This window comes from Crocuta crocuta, unplaced genomic scaffold (assembly GCF_008692635.1).
Source record: "Crocuta crocuta isolate KB4526 unplaced genomic scaffold, BGI_CrCroc_1.0 scaffold388, whole genome shotgun sequence".
In the NCBI taxonomy this organism is placed as follows: domain Eukaryota; kingdom Metazoa; phylum Chordata; class Mammalia; order Carnivora; family Hyaenidae; genus Crocuta; species Crocuta crocuta.
In genome coordinates, this window is record NW_027528867.1 from 162,454 (window position 1) to 187,369 (window position 24,916).

Below are 24,916 nucleotides of genomic sequence, written 5' to 3' on the forward strand. Positions count from 1 at the left end.
CGGGGGAGTTGGGGAGTGACTGCTAATGGCTATGTGGTTGCCTTCTAGGTGATGAAATGTTCTAAATTGTTTGTGGGGATGGATGCATAACCATGCAAATAGACTAAAACCCACTGAATTGTACACTCAAAATGAGTGAACTGTACGGTATGTGAATAATAACTCAATAAAGATGTTGCCAAAAAAGGGGGGGATGGAATGAAGTGGAATGGGGTTAAGTTGGGAGATACTGCAGAATATTTGTATGCTGGTAGAGGAAAAAGTTAATGCTGCAGGAAAAAGGGTACAGTGGAGAAGCCAAATCCTTGATAGTAAGAAGGGATGAGAGCTGGTACCTACATGGAGAGGGTCTGCCTGAGAAACAGGAGGCAACACAGGGCTGGGGCACAGACACACGGAGGGATTCAGTAGTAGGAAAATGAGGGTCTCTTCATTGTTGGGGCTGGAGATTTACAGAGACCAGATGTGAAACAGGCCTCCCAGAGAGAAAGGAAGTCACATGGGAAATTTAGTAGGTGGCACAGCAATGCTGCCTAGTTTGTGGTCATAAATTTAGCATATTTGGTGAGACTACTGAACAACAAATGTCCCCTAAATGGCTGGCCGAGCTTGAGATGCTGAGACTGAACTGAGGAACCAGTGACCAGAATCCAGAAGGTCAGCGGCAGCACAGGCCTTGAAGAATGGATGGTCTCCCTCCCCTAGACCTTCTATCAGTCAAGGGATGCCACTTGAGTAACCATTACAAGCTAAAGGGGGCCTTTAGCTTACAGGTAGAGGAGAGGAAAGGCAGGTGTATGGGATTGAGCAGCAAAACCTGTCCCGAAAGGAGAACAGGGAGCTTCTGGAGGCTAGGGCGGTTTTACAGCCGCTCCTCTGGTCAGTTCCCAGGAGACAAGCCATCGAATTAACCTAATGAAGCACAGGATAGCACAGCCCCAGACCAGCGCAGCTGAACACAATCTTTTTGGCAGGCAGTGAAAAGAAATGTCAAAATAAGGCTTGGAGGATGGTGAGAAGGGGGGGCTTGAGTCTGGAAGGAATGAGGAGAAGGAAAAAACTACCCAGCAAGATGCTGACAAAGTACCCTCTTTCCACCCACTGACACACAGCCTGAGGATGTGTCCCAGAGCCTTAATACGAAGGCATCAACCGCAGATTACTCACATTGCATGATGCTATATGAGTTTCTGAGCATTTGGGGGGCATAGCCTCTCATTTAGTATTCACAGAAGTCCCAAGACTAACTCAATGAGGTCAGCCAGGTGGTAAGTGACAGAGCTTTAATGCCACTTCAGGCCTGATGGCTCCAAGGCCACAAGCACCCACTGGCTACCAGACAGGCTCTTACCAGTAACTGGGGTACAACAGTTGAAGGGCTCCGTATGCCCCAGATCCCTGCCAACTAGCAACCCAGCAAACTCCCTGCCTACCCTGGCAGAAGGTGGCTTGGGGGGCCAGTCACTGTTTTGAGGAAGACAACTGACCATCTCAAACCCAGTGAGGTATGTCCTTGACGTGCCTGAGAACTGGTTGCTTCACCTCTGCCTGTTCAGCTAAGTGAAGTCATCTTATTGCAATATCCTGGCACCAGCCTCTGGCACAGCTCCATCCCAGTTATCCTAGTGACTCAGGCCCTCCTTGCACCCCAGTTATATACCCTAAGGCAGCCTCTGCCTCTTGAGGGCCTCCCTTCCCTGACTTGACATCCAGTCTGGACTCAGCTCTGCTGGTACTTCTGCTGCTGCTGCTCAGAGTTAGTAGTCCGGAAACCAGAGAGCATGAGTGAACAAATTTCCTCAAACCCACGGTCATCACTCTGGCTAAATTTAAATTAGGTCCTAGAAAAATAAACTATCAGTCTTCACTATGAGGGGATTAATGTTGCCCTTTAAGAGGCTGGACTCAGGTGTGGGACAGGGTGGAGCAGGGGAGCACCAAGATGTGCTCCACTCTGGCCCAGCTCTGCTCCACACTCACAGGGTCCCAGTGTGGTTTGTTTTCATCAGGGAAAAGTCCAGAAATTCACTATACATATCCATACTAGGGAAGGAAGAAAAGTCTAGAAAAAGAACGCTATCTCAAGAGCTGGGCAGACAAGGCCTGACAGAAACAGTTGGGGAGAGAGGAAAAGATAAGGCAAGGAACAGAAAGACATTTAAAGAACACAACCACCTGGTGACAAAGGCCAGAGCCGTTCCTGATAAGTCCCTGAGTCTCAGTGACAGGTCTCTCCATGCTCCAGACCACTTATTCGTTTTTTATCCAATATGATAGGTTTTTTTTTAAACAAGAGTATAATCCACTACATTTATGTATTTGGACTTCTGTTATTATCTTTGTGTTTTCTCTTTCCTATTTCTTTAGTTCTTTTTTTCTTTTCCCGATTTCCATTGGATTGGCATGCTATGCTCTCCCTGATCCCACCATTCTTTTTCCTCTTGGCTTGGAAATTAGATTTCTCTTTTTTTTAGTGGTAGCTTAAATTGTTAGCATATATACATTTTAAAAAATGAAGTCTGCAAGTTTTCAGCTGTGCTATTCCCTTGAACAAGGCAGCACCTTGGTGTGATTTAACAATGAAATCCCCTGCTTCATTATACTTTACTCTTCCCTGACAATGTGGTCAACAATTTTAGTGCTTTTTTTTTAATTAAAAAACAAATTAGACACTGGATTTTTGTGTGTTTTGTCATCTGTGGCAGGCACTGTTGGTTGCCTAAACAGCAGCTACTCCCCTTTTTTTCTTGGCAACAGAATCCTGATTTTGTTCAGGCAACAAAGGAGTCAGTACCAGGNACTTCATTATACTTTACTCTTCCCTGACAATGTGGTCAACAATTTCAGTGTTTTTTTTTAATTAAAAAACAAATTAGACACTGGATTTTTGTGTGTTTTGTCATCTGTGGCAGGCACTGTTGGTTGCCTAAACAGCAGCTACTCCCCTTTTTTTCTTGGCAACAGAATCCTGATTTTGTTCAGGCAACAAAGGAGTCAGTACCAGGAGACGAGGCAAGCCTGGTCAAGGCCAAGCACAGGAAGTCTGTTCCCTTTTATCTGGAATTGGTCTAAGGATGGACCAGCTCAGGCCAATGAGACATAAGGAGATGGCTGCAAGGACTTTCTTGGAAAGATCCTCCTTCCTGAAAAAGAGGCACATTCAAAAGCTTCCTCTCAGCTAGCATCTCCTTGCCTTCCTCCTTGGGATGATACAGGGTAATGATAGGATGCCTGGAGCTGCAGCAGCCATCTCAAAACCATGAGGAGTGAGGCTTACACCCTGAGGATGGCGGAGCAGAAAGATGGAATGGTCTAGGGTCCTTCATGTCATTACTAGACCACTGTCTCGACCCTGGAATTCCCTACCTCCATATTTCTCATTGTAAGTAAATTAAGTATTTTTTCAAAGTTTAAGTCACTGTGGGTTATTCTGTGTACCAGAAAGCATCCTGATATACTGTCCTAAAGTTAATTAAACTTATCAACATTATGTGTCAATTTCTGTTCTCTGTGATGGCGCTAACAACCTGCTCCTTTTCCCAGGTTTATTTTTTTTCTTCATGAAGTATACCTTTGGTAGATCTTTTAGCAAAGTCCAGTAGGTGGTAAAACTGCCCTAGCATGTTCAGAAATACCTTTATTTTATCTTGTTCTTAAATGATAGCGGGGTGTAGAGCTCTAGCTTCCCTAAGATAACCCTTCAATCATCTTCTGGTGTCTAAGTTGATGAGATTAGCCTAATCGTTATTCCTTTGAATTCTTATTTGCTCCAGTAGTTTTTAATATTTTCTCTTTATTTTTGCCTGCTGTTTCACTATATTATGCCTAGATATCTATTCATTGTTTGGTACTCGTGCTGTCTCTTCAGTTCTGGAATTCTCAGCCATTTTCTCTTCAAATATTAATTCCTTGCCATTTTCTTGACTCATATCTGGAATTTCTATTAGGTACATGCTAAAGCCTGTCAATCTGTCCTCCTCATCTATGTTGTATTCTAGACGGAGTCCCCAATATTAGCTTCCAATTCATGAGTTCTCAGTGTCCAGGCTAGAGTTCTATCTATTGTTTCAAATTCGAATGACACTATTTTTCACTGCTAGAATTTTTAGTAATTTTCATACTGACATTTTCCTGTTTCTTTTTCCTTTTGTAACTTCCCTTTTTTTTCTTTAATGGATTTCATGTTTCCTTACTCCTTCGAGGGTCTTTTTTTAAAAGTTTATTTATTTGTTTTAAGAGAGAGAGAGAGAATATGTGAACAGGGGAGGGAAAGAAAGAGGGGGGAGAGAGAATCCCAAGTAGGTTCCATGCTGTCAGCATAGAGCCCAATGCAGGGCTCAGTCTCACAGACCATGAGATCACGGCCTGAGCTGAAATCAAGAGTTGGCATTTGGGGGTACCTGGGTGGCTCAGTTGGTTAAGCGTCCGACTTCGGCTCGGGTCATGATCTCGTGGTTCAAGCCCTGTGGGCTCTGTGCTGACAGCTCAGAGCCTGGAGCCTACTTTGGATTGCGTGTCTCCCTCTTCTCTGCCCTATGCCTGCTTGCGCTCTGTCTCTATCTCTCAAAAATAAATGTTAAAAAAAAAAAAAAGAGTCCACACTTAATCTACGGAGCCACCCAGGCGCCTCTAAAGACATTTTCTAATTACTCTGTTATTTTCATTTCTTCTGAGGTAAATTTTTCTTAGATTTTTATAGATTCTTTTTTCTCATTAGTTTCCCTCGTGTGTTTCTAAACTTTAGTATATAAATCCATCTTATCTTTTATATTTTACTTTTGCCTCACTGTCTAGGGGTCTTCACCATTGTCTCCCTAGGTCCTCTGGCTCTAGAATCAAATCTTATAGCACTCACTCAGCTGAGGTCCAGGATGTGAGGTTCTTTCTCCCTAGGTAAGCATCTTGATAAATAAGCCATAGCTCCAGGTCAGGGTGGGAAGCAACTTTTTTTTTTTTTACCTACTTTCCCAGCCTGAGTTCAAGCAGTGTATACAATCTCTAATTCCATGCTTCATGCGAGGAACTTTATAGCTCTGTTACCCCCAGACTTCTAGCTGCTTCCAGACTCAGAGACTAGCAGGCCTGCAGCTTCAGCCCTGCTCTCCTCTTTGTGTTTCTGCTCCATTTCTCATTACAGGGATGTTTGTCATTTTGTGTGTGGGGAAGGAGGGGGAGTGTATGACTATGTTTTTAGAATTTTATCTTCTTGTATATTACTGCTAAGTGTTTAGATATAAATTTATAGTGCCATCTTGACTTGGATGAGTTGGATTAAACCATCTGTACCAAGTAACTGGGGATCTCTGCCAATACCAGTCTCCTGGGAGGGCATATCAAACCATCTCTAACAAGACTCACAGAACTCTAGCCAGAACTCTGAAGGAAGCTGATTTAGAGAGCCTAGGGTAAGCTGATCAAGAATCCCGGTTAAAACTGTTCTCCCATCCACCCCATTTTCATCACAGTCCATCCTGGGGGTAGGGACGGGGTGGGCAGACTCACAAACAGGATCTTTCAGATGTGGTCTGACTAGGCCTTCACAGGGGAAGGCCACCCAAGCCATCAGCCCCTCTTCCATACCACCTGACCACTTCACACTCTTTTATCTGGCCAGGAAAAAAGGCAAATTGGCCATGAGGCTACCCATGATGAAAGGCCCATCTGACTCTTTGAGTCTCCAGCCTGCCTACAGCAGGCCCAGGTTTTTGTTTCAATTGTATCAGGAGAGCGGTGGATTGGGGCACCTGGCTGGCTCAGTTAAAAGGACAGGCGACTCTTGGGGTGCCTTGGTAGCTTAGTCGGTTGAGCCTCTGATCCTGATTTCAGTTCAGGTCATGATCTCACTGTCTGTGGGATTAAGCCATGTGTTGGGCTCTGTGCTGACAAGATGGAGCCTGCTCAGAATTCTCTCTCTCTCCCTCTCTCTCTTTGTCTCTTCCCTGCTCTTGTGCACTCTCTCTCTTTCTCAAAATAAGTAAACTTAAAAAAAAAAAGACCAAAGAAACTCTAATATTTAAAAAAAGGAAGGGGTGGGGCGCCTGGGTGGCTCAGTCAGTTGAGCGTCCAACTTGGGCTCAGGTCATGATCTCACAGTTTGTGGGTTCGAGCCCTATGTCGGGCTCTGTGCTCACAGCCAGCTCAGAGCCTGGAGCCTGCTTCAGATTCTGTGTCTCCCTCTCTCTGACCCTCCCCTGCTCATGCTGTCTCTCTCAGAAATAAATAAAACATTAAAAATTTAAAAAATAATAAAAAAAGGAAGGGGTGCCTGAGTGGCTCAGTTGGTTGAATGGCCCACTTCAGCTCAGATCATGATCTCACTATTCGTGGGTTTGAGCCCCACATCAGGCTCTGTGCTGACAGCTCAGGGCCTGGAGCCTGCTTCGGATTCTGTGTCTCCCTTTCTCTCTTCCCCTCCCCTTGCTCTCTCTCTCTCTCAAAAATAGATAGACATTGAAAAAAATTTTTTTTTCAAAAAATAAAGAAAAAAGAAAAAAGAGCAGGTGACTCTTGACTCTTGATCTTGAGGTAATGAGTCTGAGCCCCATGTTGGGTGTAGTGATTACTTAAATAAACAAACCAATAAATAAATTAAATAAATAAGTACAAAAACAAACAAACTTAAAAAAAAAGAAGAAGAAGAAGAGCAGTGGATTCAGGAGCCAAATTCTAGTCCAGGCTGTCACTAGGCAGCAAGCCACTTTTTCTTTTCAGGCCAAGATTCTTGAACAATCACAAGAAAGCAATTCTACTTCCACCCTCTTCCTCTGTGAGATAGAGAGGACTGCTGTCCACCACTTTGACTTCTAAGTCATCACAATCTACTTTCTTGAATCAGACACTTGCTTGTCTCATTAGGCTTGTAATGCATCCCAAAGGTTCTGCCCTCAGCCCTTTTTGCTTCTTTCCCTTACCTAACCCTTCCAAATCGGTTGCTGCCTTCTAATCTGAGTTTTAGACCTACATTCTCAATTGCCTCTTCAGCATGTCCTTATGACACTTCAGACTTAACAAACTCATCATCTATCTTCCTGCATTCAAAAGCATATGAGATAGGGCACCCATTAGGGCCAACATCAACCTCTTTAGCATAGTAAGCCTAAACCAGGCCACCTTCTTAAGCCTCATCTCTCACTATACCCTATCCTCTAGGGGTTATGAACTAGTTTGGACCACAGGCCAAATCTGGCCCATATTTTATTAAGATCATATACAGAGGCTAAAAAGACACATATTTGTCTATCTCCTTCACTCAAAATACAAACTCTAGTTGTACAAAGGCTATGTTTTTAATTCATCATTTCTGTATCCCTGTGGGACCTAGCACCGGCCTACATCAAAAAAATACTTGTTCAGCTGAGTATCATCTCCACATACAACCCCAGGATTATAAGAATTAGAAGAAGTCATGGTAATAAAGAAATGCTTTGAAATCATTTTATAAATCATTATATAAGTATGCAGATGGAAGAGATAATTATATTCTGCCCCCACTCTTTCAGTTCTGACATTCTAGAAGTGAAAGCTTTCTCCTTCTTGTGGACCACCAAGAAACACGTGGCCTTAGGTACAAACTAGATTTAGCAAGTCAGAGGCAATGGAAAAGATGTGTGTATAAATGGCCAAAGGGCCCCAGTCTTAAGTTTCTGTCAGCAGGGACACACCACGCGTGCTAAAATGAACTCTCTCCAGTCATTCCCCTAGGCACTGCAGGCTACCGGCTGCATTTCCCCCTAGCCAGGTCTTGGAAGATCTCCCATCTGTTTGCTCCAGCTCAAAGCCCCTTTCCAGTCAAGCCTCCCCATAGAAGAAAGCCCCTGGAAAAACTTGGACTCACATTCTGGCTTTGCTACTTGTCAGCTATTAACTGACAAGTAATTAACCATTTAACCTTTCTGATCTGTGTCTTATCTGTCGAATGGGAATCTCATCCATCTCTGTAACAGTTTTTGTAAGGATGAAAGGTGAAAGCTTCTAGCTCAGAGCCTGTGCTCCTGGGTTGGGTGGGTTTAGGGCCACAGTTCTGTCAGCCCCAGTTTGGGGCAACTCTTCTGGGCTGGAGCCCCATGACCCTGGATAGGCATCATGAGGATAATCCCCACTGCACAGCCCTGGCTCAGGTCCCTCAGCACCCTACCCCATCTCCAGTATTCCCTGGGTCAGCATCACCAGGGTCTTGCTCCAGAGCTTCCTTTCCCACAGGCACTGCCCCTTGTCCTCATAGTGTCGGGCAGCAGCTTCCAGGGAGGTGGGGTGGACATGTAGACCGGAGATCTCATAGTCAGCTCTGCCCTGGCTGACCCTTACCCCAGGCTATGCAGAGAGGTGTGCTAGGTCTATCCTGCGGCAGATTTGTGGGTCACAGGGCCTGTCACATCTTCCCCGGCTGCCACTTCATTAGACCATATGGAACACAGGCCTGCCCTGAGCCGGTTCTAAACAGCTCCCCTTGGCCCAACCATACTTGTCTATGGGCTCTCTAGCCACAGTCAGCAGCAAGATTCTACAAAAGACACAGTTAAAGAAGTTTCTCCACATGGCTGTAAACCTCAGACATTAGGAGAGGCAGGAGACAGGTAGAAGACCCTGAAGGTAGGAGTTTAGAAAATAAATCAAAGTTTCTCTGGGGACTTTTAGAGAAAGCAGGAGTGGGATAAATGAAATAGTAGCTCAGAGCTTAGATCTTAGTGCCCAACTCTGCCTCCTTGGGACAATTAAACTTGATCATATCACCTCCCAGGGAACAGGGGACTAGGGTACCAATAATCAGCTCGGATTTTCTTTAAAGATAACAAAGTGCCGGGTGGCTTGGCCATTCATCACTGTTTATGGTTCAGATCACAGTCACACCATAGATGTATAATGAAGAGCCACAGAAAAGCTGTTGGGGCTTCCTTTTCCTTCTGCGTGTGTCTGGATATTGGGGAATGCTTTGAATCTCAAAAGAAGAGCAGAAGATGCATTCATTCGCGGCACCTGGGTGGCTTAGTTGGTTAAGCGTCCGACTTTCGCTTAGGTCATGATCTCGCGGTTCGTGGGTTCGAGCCCCGCGTCGGGCTCTGTGCTGACTACCAGTTCAGAGCCTGAAGCCTGTTTCGGAGTCTGTGACTCCCTCTCTCTCTGACCATCCCCTGCTCATGCTGTCTCTCTCTCTCCTAGAAATAAATAAAATATTAAAAAAAAAAAAAAAGAAGATGCATTCATTCAACAGATATAATTGCTACCAGGGAGTGGCTGACAGCATGGAGAGGGCCCCAGTCCCTCTCCTCTCTTATATAGCTGCATCCACTGTCCCTTAGCAAAACCCTTCTTTCAATGGCCTTGTGGCTCTTGCTCTGTTAAAAAGCAGGGAATGGAGATCCTCTGTTTTGAGGACTTCCTCAACCCCTCCAGGCAGCCGGCCACCCAGGGGTGGCACCACGACAAGGGGTTCTTCCTTCCCTCCACCTGCAAGAAGGCTCAGGCCCACTAGACCCTAGCAGGGGATGATGGAGAAGGGCTGAGCTACGGCACATGCAAGTCTTGCCAGTGCACACCTAAAGAAAGGAGAAGCTATTCTTCTAGAAGTTTGCAGACCACAGTCTCTGTGGCTCAAACTCCAGCTAGGTCTTGGCCCAGACTGAGTTGAAGGACTTCACTTAAAACTCTAGCATCTACCCCCACATCCTCTGTGGGATGGAGGATAGGGGAGAGAATGCCAGAGAAAAGGTCATAACCCAACTGCCAGTACTGTGTACCTGCAAGAAAGGGGCCCACGAAGCCGGGTGACAGGTCTGGACTGTCACTGCATGTGCACAACCCACCAGGGTTCCAGGCCCTTGGCAAACCAGAGGGAAGCCACCAGTTCTTCCTGGGTAGCATCATGGGATGGGCTTTGCTACTGCTCCAATGCAGAGGACAAGCTATTACCCCAAGAATGCTGACAGAGCTTCCGGGACGTGTGGGTCCAGAAACAATGCTCTGTCAGATGCACCAGCACTTGTTCTAGCATTTTCCCCTCTCCCAGCTCAGGGGCCGGAAGTCAGGAGTAGAATGTTCACTTAGCGAGGGCTCACATCATGCTTAAAGGTACTGGTGGGAGCAAGGCTCTGTCATCAGCCCCAGGAATATGCCACACCTCTTCCACTGGGCCTGTAGGGATTCTGGCTTTTCAGTCCTCATGGCGCAGCCAGGCTACCCAGGTGGAATGTCTGCCAAAGCCTCCGGGGCCATGAAGGTGACAGCCTGGGCTGCAGGCATGGAAGCCTTTTTTGCACTGGGCAAATTTCTCTAAAGGGCTCCAACCTTAGCAGGGGGGACAGCAAGCTGTAACTGATGACAACCTCCCTTTTTCTATCCATCCTGCTCCTACATTTCCTTGTGAAGTGGTGGTTCTTTTAATTTTCTGTGTCTTCATCTGAACATTTGGTATGAAATGGGAACACTGTGCATGCTGGCAGGCAGAAGTTTGGAGTGTGGAGACCTGGCTCTTGGGCATCACTCAGATGCCAGGCAGGACACAGAGGCAGTGCTGAAGGCTGGAAATGCAGCTTTATGACCAGGCTAACGTCTACTTCCTGCATCAACACTAGATGACTTCAGTGTTTTGTTTCTGTGTTTTGTTTTTTTTTTTTAAATTTTTAATGTTTTATTTATTTCTGAGAGAAAGACAGCATGAGCAGGGGAGGGTCAGAGAGAGAGGGAGAGACAGAATCTGAAACAGGCTCCAGGCTCTGAGCTGTCAGCACAGAGCCAGACGCAGGGCTCGAACCCACGAACCATGAGATTATTATGACTTGAGCCGAAGTCGGACACTTAACCGACTGAGCCACCCAGGCATCTCATCTTCAGTGCGGTTTTTTTTTTTTTTTTTGGTTTTTTTTTCTAAACCCAGACAATCTTTTCCCTAATCCAGCCAAAAAACTTCCATTGACCAGGCCCACTTCTTACCAGTTTCTATTCTTGTAGCCCAGTGGGAGGAAGGAACCAGGTGGGGAGACTTGTACAATTCCTGACAAAAACCGCCAGCCCTTCAATGGCAGCTGTGGGCTAAGCTGGGGCATGAGCACTGTGTCAAGAGATGGGTCCTATTGCAAGCCTTACTCAGAATAAGATAGAACTCCTATAGGGTACAGCTATGTAGATGCTAATCCCCTGGGACCCCGGACGGAGCCAGCAAGCCCTGGATAGAGAGGAGGGTGGGCCAGGCACTTGCTCAGGAGATAGTCCAGCTCTCTTGGAGAGGATTCATGGTAGTATGGGTCCTAAGGGTTGCCTAAGACAGGGAGACAGGTCAGCACTAGGAGGCCAGAGACTCTGGCAGAAGGGCATGTAGAGTTATGCTGGCCTGGAGGTAGGTATCTCCTGTGGCAGAGTACTCTGAAAACCCCAAAAACAAACCAGTCGTCTGCACTCTTGAGTCAGGCTGCTTTTATTCTCTATCTTTAGCTTTGTTTTGTTCTTCTTTTATATTTAGTAATGTCGTTTAGAAAGGTCAGCCAATGGTAGCTATGCTAATGGAAACCCAAAGAAGGTGTTGTAGCCATGCTTGGACAGGAGATTAAAGGGAAATGATGTCTTCTCTCTCCCTTGGGAGTGGAGATAGAAGCGGAGTAAAAGGATAGAGGGGCCCAGAGTTGGGCCCAGTACTTGGTCACTGTGTCTTCTGGATGTTGCCTTTCCAACAGAGACCTTGGAAGTTCCACTTAGAGGCCATGAGTCTGTGCTCATCAGCGATTTCTAGCACCAACTCCACAGGCAGCTTTGGGAAGCACCACTATCCTGTCTCTGTTTTCCCTGTGTCATTTCAGGAGGCAGAGAGTAAGTGGCCATTAAACTGGAGAGCCCAGCACTGGGCTGGGCCATGGCCAATACTTGCTTTCATTTCTCCCTTGCTCTGCTTGAGCAATCTTCTTCTTTACTGAGGAGTCGATAATATGCTGTGACTGACTCACGCAGGGCCCCTGGGATACAGAACATCCTCAGGGTTGCTGGGTAATATACTTCACCACCTCTGGAAAGTGGCAATATTAGCTGTTACCTTGCACTGCCTCTGAGGCTCACTCCCAGGTAAGGGGAGTCAGGGTGTGGGAGCAAGGAACCCTCCCCAGTCCTATTCTCCAGAAGTGATTCATTCCCCTGGATGTGGCTAAGATGATATCCATCATGATAAGCATTGCTGATGTCAACTTCAGGGGGATGTGGAAGTGGGAATACACAGACCAGGGTCCATTACAGTGGTCCCCAGGAAGCAGTCTCTGTTGTCTGGCTTATTACGGTTTGTTGTTATACAGGGATGTACTTGTTTAGAACTAGAGCTATGCAGGGGTGATCTGGGGCCTATGAAGAGGGGGTCCCAGGGCCTGCTTTCAAGCACTTTGCTTCTCTGGTGAGACCGGGGCATCCCCACCCCAATATGTGCCTATGAGCTAACATTTAACAGTGAACTCTGGACTAACCCCAGAGGACCTCAATTCCAGAACTGGCTCTGCTATTTGACAGTTGTGTCTTTGGGCAGATCATAACTCTCTGGGCCCCAGGTCCTCCATCTGTAAAATGAGCATGATAATGCTTGCACCACTTGCCTCAAGTAGTCCCTGCCACGACGAAATAAGCGAGGACTGTAAGCTGTGCTATATACCTGAGGTACCAGGAGTTTCAGCCTCACTGAGAAGAGAGAGGCAGGGACAAGAGTAGACGCTGTGGCTAAGCCCAAGGGAACATGGAGGTGTGAGCCAGGCTGGGTGACCACTCAGAACATGGCCCCAGGCAGAAACAGGCAGGGGGTGGGGGGGTGCCTGCGGGAGATGAGCATGAGGGGCAGACTGAGCACACTCGTCAGTTTGAGCTGGGAGACACTTCAGGAGGGAAGAACTCCCTGACTGTCCACAAATATCTGGAGGGCAGGAGGAAAGATGTATGATAAGATGGTCAGAATGAGAGAGGAATTCATGGGGCGCCTGGGTGGCTTGGTTAAGTGTCCGACTTTCGCTTAGGTCATGATCTCACGGTTCGTGGGTTTGAGCCCTGCGTCGGGCTCTGTGCTGACTGCCAGCTCAGAGCCTGGAGCCTGTTTCAGTCTGTGACTCCCTCTCTCTCTGACCCTCCCCTGTTCACGCTGTCTCTCTCTCTGTCTCCTAGAAATATATAAAACATTAAAAAAAAAAAAAAGAATGAAAGAGGAATTCAGTCCCCAACTCAGAAGAGCCCCACCTCACTCTCTGAGCACCAAGGAGTTGGAGAGAATTGCCCTCAAGCTCCTACAACTTCCAGCATTTTGTTAATATATCATTCACGCTTTCAGATTCCCCTGAAGTCCCTTATGAGGACAGCCTTCCCTTTCTGGATCAGAGCCTCAGGGAAGTGACCCACCCAAGGCAAGAAGCCTGTGCCAGAATGAGTGTAAAGCCTCCTCTCTCTAATTTGGAAGCTCAAAGTCCAGAGCTCTTTCTACAACACCTCATCCCTGGCTCTGCCAAGTTGAGTCAAATATCTGTTCCCTCACAAATTGGAGGTGGAAGTCAAAATCATGCTATTTATCTATCTGTTCCCAAAAATGGCACCACAGCCCTGGGTGTTCTCTTCCTAGGGAGAAAACAGAGGGGCACAACTATCCCCAGGAGGCAATAACCCAACATAATCCAGAAAGCACAACAGCCCTAGAGCTACATCCTTATCCAGGCCCCACCAGGAAACAATATAGAAGACAGTGAACACTCAGGAAGCCAAAAGGGCTGATGAAAGCAGCACCAGGGCAGAAGCCTGCAAGTTGGGCCAACGCCTCCTCTGTTTACTGGGACCGGTCTGAAGCCACAGTGAGTGTCTCCCCTTCTCAGACAGACACCCGCGTAACACTATCCGCCATGGAGATGGCCCTGGGCCACCACAAAGAAGGGACCTTTGGCTATAACCTGCTTGTGTTAGCTCTTTAACCTGCAGTCCAAGGGATGAATCACTCTTTGTGGATGGGCAGTTGAAGCAGTGAGAAAACACCTAAAAAACCTCCCACTTTACAATGGAAAGAGCCTCCAGCCTATGTCAGATGATGTGGGTTCTGGTTTGGTTCCACCTTCTGATATGAGGGCAGTGGGCAAATTTCTCAACTTCTAGTTCCTGATCTGTAAATGAAATGGCTCGATGATCTGAAGTTCCATCCTACATTTAATTTTATTATTATTATTTTTAATGTTTATTTATTTTTGAGACAGAGCGAGTGAGGGAGTGAGCAGATGAGTGAGGGAGGGGCAGAGAGCGAGGGAGACACAGAATCCGAAGCAGGCTCCAGGCTCTGAGCTGTCAGCACAGACCCTGAGGTGAGGAACTCATGAACTGTGAGATCATGACCTGAGCCGAAGTTGGACGCTTAACATAACAGACTGAGCCACCCAGGCATCCCCCATTCTACATTTTAGTATATAGTTCTTAACAAGGAAAGGTAATAAATGGCAATAAATCCTTATCAGTTTGTCCACAGTGGTGTCTTTGACATGTAAGTCAGGCCACAGAACTACTACAAGATCTCCCTGAGTCCAAATGTACACCTTGCACTGCCAGCTGCCTCAACATGTGGTGTCTCCATAGTGGATGAAAACCCTACCTCCCTTTGGGGACTTAACTCTCTTCAAATTTCCATTTCTGTGCCATGTAACCCAGGCCTGGCCAACCAGAGCCCCAAATGCACTTAGTCACCATAGTGGGGGTAGGGCCAGCCCTGGCGGCAGGCCAATGGGAACCAAGAGTGGTGTCATCACACACAGCGGTGACACAGTGGTCATACAGAAAGATGGATGTTGGTTGAGCCCCACCTCCCATCTTCCCTGCATGTGGCCAGCCACACCCTCAGCTCTGAGTCAACCTGAGGCACTATGAGTTGGATTTTTGGTCTTTGTAATTGCAGAAGTCCAAATGACCCAATCTTGCACACATGTATAACCAACTTCCATTTCATTTAAAGGAATTTTCTAAAAGCCACTTACTGTATAACTTGCCATCTGAACCTGTCCCTAAAATTCTGTCCCTGATAGGTCAAACCAGCTCAGAATCCACACAAACAGAAGCAGTCCTGGGATACCCCACCAGTGGATCAGTTCCGGCAAGGACCCTATTCCTTTTCCAGCCAGAGACACTGTCCAGATATGCTGATGGTGAGGGAGGCTCTGACATGCATGGCCTTTCTGGGTGGTCCGGGGTCAGCACTGTCCACTGAGAGTCCCTCAACCACATGGATGACTCAGCAGGGGAGGGTGTTATGCCTTTTGCTGCCTGGCCAGGCCCTGAACCAACTGAATCAGGCAGAGGTAGAGAATATAGACCCTGGCTCTGGGATACAATGGTAAGTCGATTCCATTGCATATCTGACAATGGATTTTGGGGGATTCCCTTCCAAACCTGTTTCTCAACCTGTTAAAGAGTCACATCTGGGGGCGCCTGGGTGGCTCAGTCGGTTAAGCGTCCGACTTCGGCTCAGGTCAGATCTCATGGTTCATGGGTTCGAGCCCCGCATCAGGCTCTGTGCTGACAGCTCAGAGCCTGGATCCTGTTTCAGATTCTGTGTCTCCCTCTCTCTCTGACCCTCCCCTGCTCACACTGTCTCTCTCTCTTTCTCAGAAATAAATAAAACATTAAAAAATTTAAAAAAAAATAAAGAGTCACATCTGGCATTTCAAATGATGCCAACATTCCCCTGAATTCTAGACCCATATATTCCCTTCATTTCTGGATGACACCCTTTGATGACATACCTTAGAGGTACCCCCAAAACACCTCAAACTCAACCTGCCCTAAACTAAACTCATGTATGCTCTAAGCTCCCAAACCTTGTCCTTTTTCTGTGTTCCCAGTTTCTGGGAAAGGGACATCATCCTTCCAACCCTGAAACCTGGAAGCCATCTATGCCCTCCTTTCCTTCAATCTTCCTCAGCCAACCTTGTACCAAGTGTACCTGATTTTTACCACCGAAACCTCTCATCTTTCTACTGTTCTATGTGTCTGTCACCATCATACTATCCAAGGCACTGTCATCCTTCACCTACAGTAGCCCCCTGACTGCTGAAGCCCCAGACCTACTAGAAACCCTCCAATGCATTGTCCACAAGGATGCCAGAGTAATCTTCACAAATGTGAATCCCATCAGATCCCCATCTTTGAATCCTCCCAGCAGAAGAGCCAGACCTACCTGAATGCCAGACCTGGGCTAGGTGAATGGCAAGGTAATTCTGAGATCAAAATGGACCAAGCAGGTCAAGAAGTCGATGCTTAGTCCAAAACCCTGGCCTCACCCTAGGGTGGCTTCCCACCCTGGAGTCAGGCTCAGAATTGGTTCGGTCTTGCCAGGACTGACCCCTCCCCCAGTGCAGGCCTCATCTGACCACAGATGGGAACAGGAGCTGGCGGCCAGGCAGGGAAACCCAGCTGGGCTGAAGCCAGGGACTGTGTATTTCAGGAAGGAGAGGAGCTAGACCAAGAGCAGTGCCACAATAGACTGTCAGTATCTGTGGGGCCGGCTGAGAGAAGGCAGCTGTCGGGAATATAAAACTCAAGGAGTCTATCTCTTCCCTCTTATCAGACTGACCCTTGGCAGCCTCACAGCCTGTGGAGAACAAACAGTCATTAACAACTCCTCCCACACTTCCTGCAAGCACAATCCTTGTGTGACTAGCCAGTCCTGCAAGAAAGGCTATGCCTTCCTGCACCAAGGTGGGTCTTGGGGCCCATTTCTTGGCCAGACCCCTCTATCCTGGCCCTCCTTCTTGGGCAATTATCCAAGAAACCTTATGCTCTGTCCAAACTCGTCTCCTCAAGGTACATAGTCGTGCCCTGCACTTTCAGTTTAGCCCTTTGCATCCTGGTGAGTATGAGCTTTTCCTCACAGCCCTCCTCTCCTCTACTATGAAGCCCTCCCCACCTTGTCCCAGGTGTGTTCTCAACTCCTAGCAGACCAGCTCTGTATCTGTGCCGCTGATGTGCTCCCTTCCTGTGATCAGCCTGTGATCTCAGCTCCCACCCTGGCTCTGGGGGGAAAAAAAACCTTGCTAGAGTAAAGCCCTGGGCATAAGAGAACTGGGAGCAGAAAAAAATAGGAACCCTATAAACAGTTACTCTGGGGCCTAACCAGTGGCCAGTATAGGAAGGGAGGAATGTGATGAGAGACCAGATGGATTTTTCTGCCTGAACTCAGGACAGAATCAAAGCACAGGTTAGGAGGTGGGAATGAGAACAATGGGAGGCCTGGGGACACATGTCTTGGCTCTAAGAGCCCAAATTCTCCAGAGATGCCACAGCAGGCTGGCTGCTGTTTAGTGTATCCAAGCAGGTTAGAAGCAAAGTCAAACTGAATCCCATAAATGTCTGGACCACATAGTGGCTTCCTGGGCTCCCAGCATTACCTCCCCACTCAGGACATGGTGTTCCTCTGCTGGGTCTACCGGATGGCTTGAGAGCAAGTCCCTGAGTAGGTCTTTAAATTCTGTATTTGGACTCTGAGACCTGGGGAGAGGCAGGGACTTGCCCTGGGTCACAAAGCGTCAAATCCCCTGTAGGTAGCTAAGGCAGCAAGAGCCCTGCATGCATGCAACCAGAATGGGCCCTGGGCTGTGAAAATCATGGAGGGGGTCCCCTGACCAAACAAGCTGCTTCCCCTTTAGAAAAGCAAAATAGGTCCTGCCCTGGGGCTCTACAGTCCTCAGCCAGCTCAGGCCTCTGGTTGGCCTCACTGGCTGCCAACAGCGAAGGCCTGGCTGCTCCCTGTTTTGCACAGGATGAAGAGCAAGGGTGGCCCACAGACTCCAGGGGGGTAGGAATTACCAGGAGAGGTGGCTTGGGTAGAAGAAGACACCTTCCAAAATACCTTACCCAGGTTTAAAAGGAGGTGAGGTGAGGTTTCTTCTGTGTTACGTACCAAAAATACCACTTGAGAGATTAAAATTCGCATTCATCCTACAAGTTTGCCTACTGCTGCTTTTAGGGTCAAGTGTGAATTATTCTTCAAGCACTGAGGAAGTTCCTTCATCAAACAGCTGCCACACTGGCCTTTGGCTGAACCTTCTTGATGTAAATTGTTTACTTCCCATTTCACAGCATCTTCCTGCCTAAGGAAAGCTGTCACTCCTCTCCACTAGAAGTACCTTAACAGGGTCCCAATTCCTCTCCTCTTCCCCTTCACTATCCTGTGATATCCAGGGTCTCTTCCTAAGTGATGCCAGAGGCCCCAAGAACCCAGAGGCTAAACAGGCATAAGTCCAAGGAAACACCAAGCCCTCTGGGACAGGACAGGACAGAGAGAAGGCCAACCCTTGGAAAATTCCTCACCCCCTGCCAACCCTAGACTCACACAGCTCCCTAAAGAACTCAAGAAAGAGAGGAACCAGGAGGAGCTCAGGGGCTTTCTCCCTTCCCCTGACTTGCCTGCATAGCCTCAGTCCCTTTGGCTGCTTTTTACTTGTACAGCCAAAGGACTCAGCACAGGCCCACAGAGACTTTCATTTCCTCCTGACTCTGGTTCTAGTTCACCATTAGCATCAAAGGATTGGTATCTTGTCTTTAACTGAATTTGGGTAGGAACGAGGGTTGGGGGGAACTCCATTTACGGGTCAGGGGAGATTCAAAGTTCTACTAATGTCTCTTTCAACCCAAAGAAGTCTTGCAAAGAAGGAGGGAGTGGGGGTGGAGCTGTGGGGGAGACAGGAGAGAGGAGGGGGCATCTTCAGCCCATCCCCCAATTCCCCCACCTGTGCCTTTTCCTATAATCCACCTCTCACCCTCCCCTCTTCACTACCTCTCCAAATTCCCTTTAGCCACACAAATAAATAACTTGTTGATTTTTCCTCACCAGAGCAGCTCCCCCTAGACCAATTAGCTATTTGCATTCGTTACTGATTTTCATCCTCAGAAGGCTACTGATCTGTTCAGGCTGGGAGGTTGTTGCCTACTGGTGGTGCTAAGACTTAACAGCTGAAGGATTCTAGAAAGGGCAGAGCTGGACAAGGACTGCTCTCTTGGGTCCTTAGGTCATACCACAATACCCCAGGGTCCCCTGCCCTCTCTCAAGTCCTGCAAGGCTGATCTTTGGGGAGCAGGAAGGGTCTCACCCATGAAATGCACAGAAGTGGAGCTACTTTTTGTGTCCCTCTGGCATGTTTCCTACTCTGACTCTACAGAGGAAGAGAAGGAGAGAAAAGAGACCCTAATGGGCAAAGATGATAATCCAGGAAGAGATGAAAAGCAGGACTACGGGATAGAGAACAAAGCCCCTCAGGGCAGGAGACTCACTGGCTCTGGCTCCCCTCCCACCTCAGCATCCAGTAAATGACTCCCTCCCTGGACTTCCTCTCTTGCAGAGTCACATTCCCCTCAAAGGAAAAAGCTGGGTTGAAAATGCTTTTAACATTCGATTCCAAAACTACTTGTTTTGTTTTAATGTTACTATACACAAATAAAAACTTAGCATTCATATCAAAATTAGAATGATATTTTTCTCTAAATTTCCCTTGTTCTTGGTTCACCTTATTGTACGTGGTACTATGCACTATATTTACAGACTGCAAAATATCACATATATTTGAATGCCAACAGCTGGAGCTGAGGGGAAGAGTCCTCTTCACTCCAGAAAGATGACCTTCTCTCTGAGGATCTGTAGGGATAAAGTACCCTCTGGCATAGCTGCTCCTGTCCCCCACCCCAGAGAAGACCCTGATCTCTCCTTCCTATTCCTGTAAGAAAAAAATGTCTCCAGTTTTCAGCCAGAAAGTTGGGGTGGCCCATAGCCCAGCCTATGCCCTGGAGCCTTAGAGGAGATCTGCAATGACAACATGAAGGCTCCACTGACAATATGCTGTAATTACAATAATGATTTATAAATCAACACCAAGAAGTACTCTAGAATGGCTGGTTAGGGACACACATAGGCATCCCTGGTGAGCACAGAACAATAGGAGGAAAAGCCTGCTCTCCCAGATAACAAGTTCAGACCCTCCCCTTTGGAAATATCACTTGGAAATGTCTGCCCTAATAGCAATGACTTATTGTTAACAAGCACCCTGAGAAGAAAAGAAGAAAAACCTGAAAACCCAGGTCCCCAGAGAAGTGAGCTAGGCCCCTGAGTTAGTAAGGGCTCAGGTGTGCGAAACATGGGGCAGGGAACTGAGGGAAAGGGGAAGGAAGAAGCAGCCCATACGAGGCTCATGTGTGCAGAGAGAAGAGACTCAGGCATGCTCAGCCTGGGCCATGGAGCCCCAGCTTCCTTCAGGAAGTACAGGGCTCCTGTGGCTTTGGGGTCCCACCTCCTCAGGACTGAGGCCCCAAACTTCAGGGAGCGTTTAAACAGGAGTAATGAGCTCCCCAGGGTTCTGGATATGCCATCAGTATCGTGTGCAGCTCCTCCAAAGCAAGGCCACATCATCTTCTCCTGCAAACTCTTCCTCCTCCTGACTTCCCTGTATCTGCTAAAGGGACTGACCTCATCACCCTGAAATGTCCAACCCCAGCCAATCAAGTGTCTATTCCACAAGATGATATCTACTTTCACAATTTCTCTAGAATCAGTCTTTTCTTTTCCATTCTTACTGCCAAATTTCGAACTTTTATTATGTCTCACCTAAACCTTATCTACTTAGTTTTCCATTTCCTCTCTCCCTTCTTTTCTTGTCCCCTTATAACCCACTATACCCTGCTGCCAGTCTGCCCCCTGCCTACTCAGTAACTTGTCAGAAATAAGTGCTCCATGTGCTGCCTACCAATCCATGTCCTCACCTAGTGGCTTTCTGGACTGATCTCCTGTAGTGTCCATTTCTTCTTCTTCCGGGGACTTAACTTTTGGACACAGTGTGGGGGTGGGGGGAACTGCCTACCATGCCGCCAGCCCTCCCCGCCCGGCTGGACCAACCAACCATTTCCTCCCTGGGATGTGCATCCCAAGTTATGGTAACAAAATTACTGACTATGGCTGCAGCAGATTTATCCTGGCAACGGTGGTACCTTGAAATCAGCTGGCCTTTGGTTCCTGCTGTGTCCACTCTGAGACTCTGGAAGGGACACGGGTGTTGAGTCATCTCTCTGATTCCAGGAGTCCCTACAATCTTCTAAGGAAAATGTTTCCTGCCAAAGTCAGCCAAGTTGTTATTGTAACCAAACAGGATAGTCTTAGCGCTTTTTGACATACATTTCCTACGTCCCAGCCAAAACGGAAAACTCCCTATAAATAAGTGCCATGATAGCCTCCCCCTGGACCTGTTGGCCTGCACACCAGCCCAGAGGTACTGGTGAAGCTCTACCTGCCCCTTCGGGGCTCATCCTCTGAACCCTCTACAGGGATAGCTTCTGCTTCCTGTAAACGAACAAGCCACTAGCTGCCCCTCTGCCTTCAATGGTAGACACTGGTGTACTTGGCTTAGCCCCTCCCAGAGGACAGTGACTTGGTGCTTATCCCCTCCACAACACCCAGCAGAGTTCCAGATTCAGTAAAATTCACCAGACTGTGGGGGGCAGATGACCCAAAGGACAATTGGAAGCTTACCGGGCAAAACAGACATCGAGTGACCAAGAATGTGGAGCATGCCATCACAAAGACCTCAGTTTGAATTCCAGATCCTCCACTTACGAGCTGTCTGAGTTTGGGCAAGGCTCATAAGTTCTGTAAGTCTCAGTTCTTCATCTATGAAGTAGTGACAATGATACCAAACTTGCAATGTTGCTGTGAGGATTTGATGAGCTAACGTGTGAGAGCATCTAGCACAGTGCCTGGCCAGTAGCTAAGCACACAGGAAACTCCAGCCATTATTCCAGCTATCAGTAGCTGGTTTAGTGGAGCTCTATCGGAGGGCTGGAGTCAGGAGTCCTAGGGCTTGTGGGGTGACCCATAGTGCATCTCTCTGTTCCTCTGTAACCCCACCTGGATCTGGATCGGCCTTATAAACCTCCTGAAAAACAACAGGAGGAAAATGCTTCACAAAGTAAAAGCACAATGTAACCGATTCCTTTTTTCCAAATTTCAGAGATTATCAGGTGTCCTGTTAGGTGCATGGCCATGACAGTGCTTCACCTTGCAGATACTCCAACCTGCTCAGCCTGAGAGACAGAGTCAGAGAAAGTGTGGTATGGTTCAGCGTCTGCCTTCCCATGTCCACACAGCCATCCCTTTTCCAAAGCTTTAGTTCCTAAATGTCCTGCTTTTGTGGGGCCTTTCTTCAAATAACCATGGAGTGGTGTCCGCTCCGTGGTTATAGTGGGACAGGGAGCGCGGTACCGCAAGTCACCCCTGCCATTAACCTAGCCAACACTAGGCAGCAGGAGAACAAAAGGAAAGGCTAACCCAGTGCAGCAGCCAGAACAGCCTGGGTTGGGAAGCAAAGTGGAAGGAAGTCCCTCTTAAGACTTGCATCTGCCTGGATTAATCTCCCAAGCAACTATAATAGCCCAAACCAGTGATTCTCAAAGTGTTATCCCTAAGGAGCTGAGCAGAAATGCAAATTCTAGACCCCACCCAGAGTGACTGAATCAGAAAACTCTGGGAGTGGGGCCCAGCAATCTGTGCCTTAAAAAGCTCTCTAGAGGATTCTGATGTCTGCTCCACTACAATAAGGAATCTTGCCCTAAACCTTTAACCACATGACCCTCTGTTTTAACTCAAAGATTTACAGAACACACATTTGAAGACCTTGCACAGTCTAATGGGGGCCCAAATCAAATACACAAGGCAGGATGTGGCATAAAAGAAGTAAAAGGAAACACTTTCCACCCCTCTTCCCAGACTCCTACCCCTCAAACCTTCTCTTGCCATGAATGGGGAAAAGAGAAGTTCTGGAAACCCATCCCCAATGCTGCTATTTCGGACATCTCAATCACAGGTAGTTTCTCAAGAAGAGTAATCCTCACCTGAGGCATGTCTCAGGTCCAGAAGCTTGGCATGTGGGGAAATGCTCCCACAAAGCATGGCCATGGCCACTGGTTCTTAGGGGTCTGGAAATTGGCCCTACTGGGGGGTTTGGGCTCAGAAAGTTCCTAGAGGGCCATGAACAAGCCACAGCACATCACAACAATGCATTCCTGGGAAGGGTCATTCCCACAGGCCCCTGGCAAGCTTGCACACAAGTGTGCAGATGCAGACATAAACACACACACAGACAGTTGGCCCCCTGGCCTCCCTTCCTCTAATCTCAAGTTACAAGGTTAAAGGCGTCCTATTCACAGCCAAGGGGGAGGGATTAAAGAGGGGGTGCTGAAGCATCCAACCATCTGGTTCAGATCAAGATTGCTCATTCAGGACCCCAGCAAAGTCCCAGAGCCTTCTGAGCCTTCCTGATGGCTCCAAGATTTCCCTTCCTCCCCCTACTTGCCTCCCTCCTCCTACTTTCCAGAGGACTGGGCTGGAAAGGGGCGACCCAAAGGCAAATTTGCCAAAGGAAGACTAGAAAACAAAAAGCTAAATCAGGCAAGTCTGTGCCACCTCTCTGAGCCCTAGTTCCCTCTTCCCTTCAGATCCTGAACACCAAGACTAAACTTGAGATCACCGCCTACAAGAGACACTGTGCTTTCCTCCACAATGAGCTCGGGGCATCTAGTAGGCATCCTTCCTTGACCTGGCACCCCCCTCCAAAGTTAGCAGCAGAATCAAGATAAGTTTTAGGGGTGTGGTCTCCTGGACTCTTCTTATGCCACCAAGGTAAGAGGTTCCCTCCATCTCAAAGGGACTTCAGAGCCCACCAGGCATAATAAGAGGGAAGGATGACCCACCAGCTTCTAGACAACTGTCCCAAAGATAAGATGGGAGTGTGAGTTACTGGCTAGAAACGACTGTTTCGCAGAGGCCCCAAAATGCCCTGAACCCCCATCAGCAGCTTTGGCTGGAAGAGGCTGCCAGTCCTTTTCTGCCACCCCCCTAATGCATTAGACTCTGTTCTTCAGTGCTCTACGCAGCTGTAAAGCAAGAGGCAAGATGGGAGATGGATGCAGTTGGCAAGAAACAGAAATGGAAAGGCTAACTTGAACAAACAAGCAATTGGGTGGGTGACTCTCTACAAGCAGAGAGGGCCTGAAGTGGGCTGTGGGAAGGAGAAGGGGGTTAACAGAAGGGGTAGAAAGCTAAAGGAAAACCTGAAGTGAGCTTAGCCCAGAGCTGCAGCAGGGGGCTGGGAAGTTTGGTCCAGTTAGAGAGGAAAAAAAAAATGACTTCCATTTCAAGGCATGGGCTCAGGCCAGCCCCCGAAGGACTGGAGCATGGTCTTGGCCAAGTTCCTGGTTTATGTCATGCCTCAGTTTCTCCAGAGTGGGAAGGAGATCAAGCTGTTAGGTCTTATGGGAGAGAACTGGGACATTAGGGGTGGCTAGGGGGCAGTGCCAAGTAGGGGAAAGAGGAGCGAGGTGCTGATGATGCAAAGACAGCCTGTGGCTAAGAGGAGCGGGGCTGGGGTCTCCAGGTAGCGCAGAGGCCGGGAGCGCACGGTGGGGTTAGGGGTACGAAGAAGCCAGTGGACAGTTAAGTCAGGACTGGGGCAGGGAGCTCTTCCTAGAGCTGAGGCTGGGGGCTGCCACCAAAGAGTGGAACAGTCACGCCTCAAGGGCTGGGAGCGGCTTGAGGTGCAGAAGCAGAAGGCGGGGATGGGGACTGAGGCCAAGACAAGCGGACCCCCGTCCCCATGGGGGAACCCAGACACCGACCCTGGGGAAGTTGCCGGGGTGTACCGGGCCGGTCTGGGCCGCTGGGCCAAGCCAGATGCCCGCGCGGAAAGGGTTCGGGCAGCAAGGGGCCCGGGGCGCCCCGCATCCCGCCCGCCCTCATCCCACCCGCGCACCTCAGTCAGCGCCGGGCGCAGCGCGGGCCATGCTCGCCGCTCCTGCCACCGCCTCCGCCCGTGCAGAAAGCCGCCGCCGCTGGCGGCGTCCGGACCCGTTAGCTCCGCGGCTCCCTCGTCTGTCCGCAGCGGGCCAGTCCCGCCCTTGCCGGCTCTGC

General features: G+C 48.3%; 1 protein-coding gene across 1 annotated transcript in view; it reads right to left on the minus strand.

The window, feature by feature from the left end:
- ST3GAL2 (ST3 beta-galactoside alpha-2,3-sialyltransferase 2) overlaps nt 1-24,916 on the minus strand; it is a 45,555-nt gene extending 20,639 nt beyond the window's left edge. Inside the window, exon 1 of the mRNA XM_077756327.1 lies at nt 24,759-24,916. The gene's annotated coding sequence lies outside the window, so the exon portion shown is untranslated. The remainder of the gene's footprint in view (nt 1-24,758) is intronic.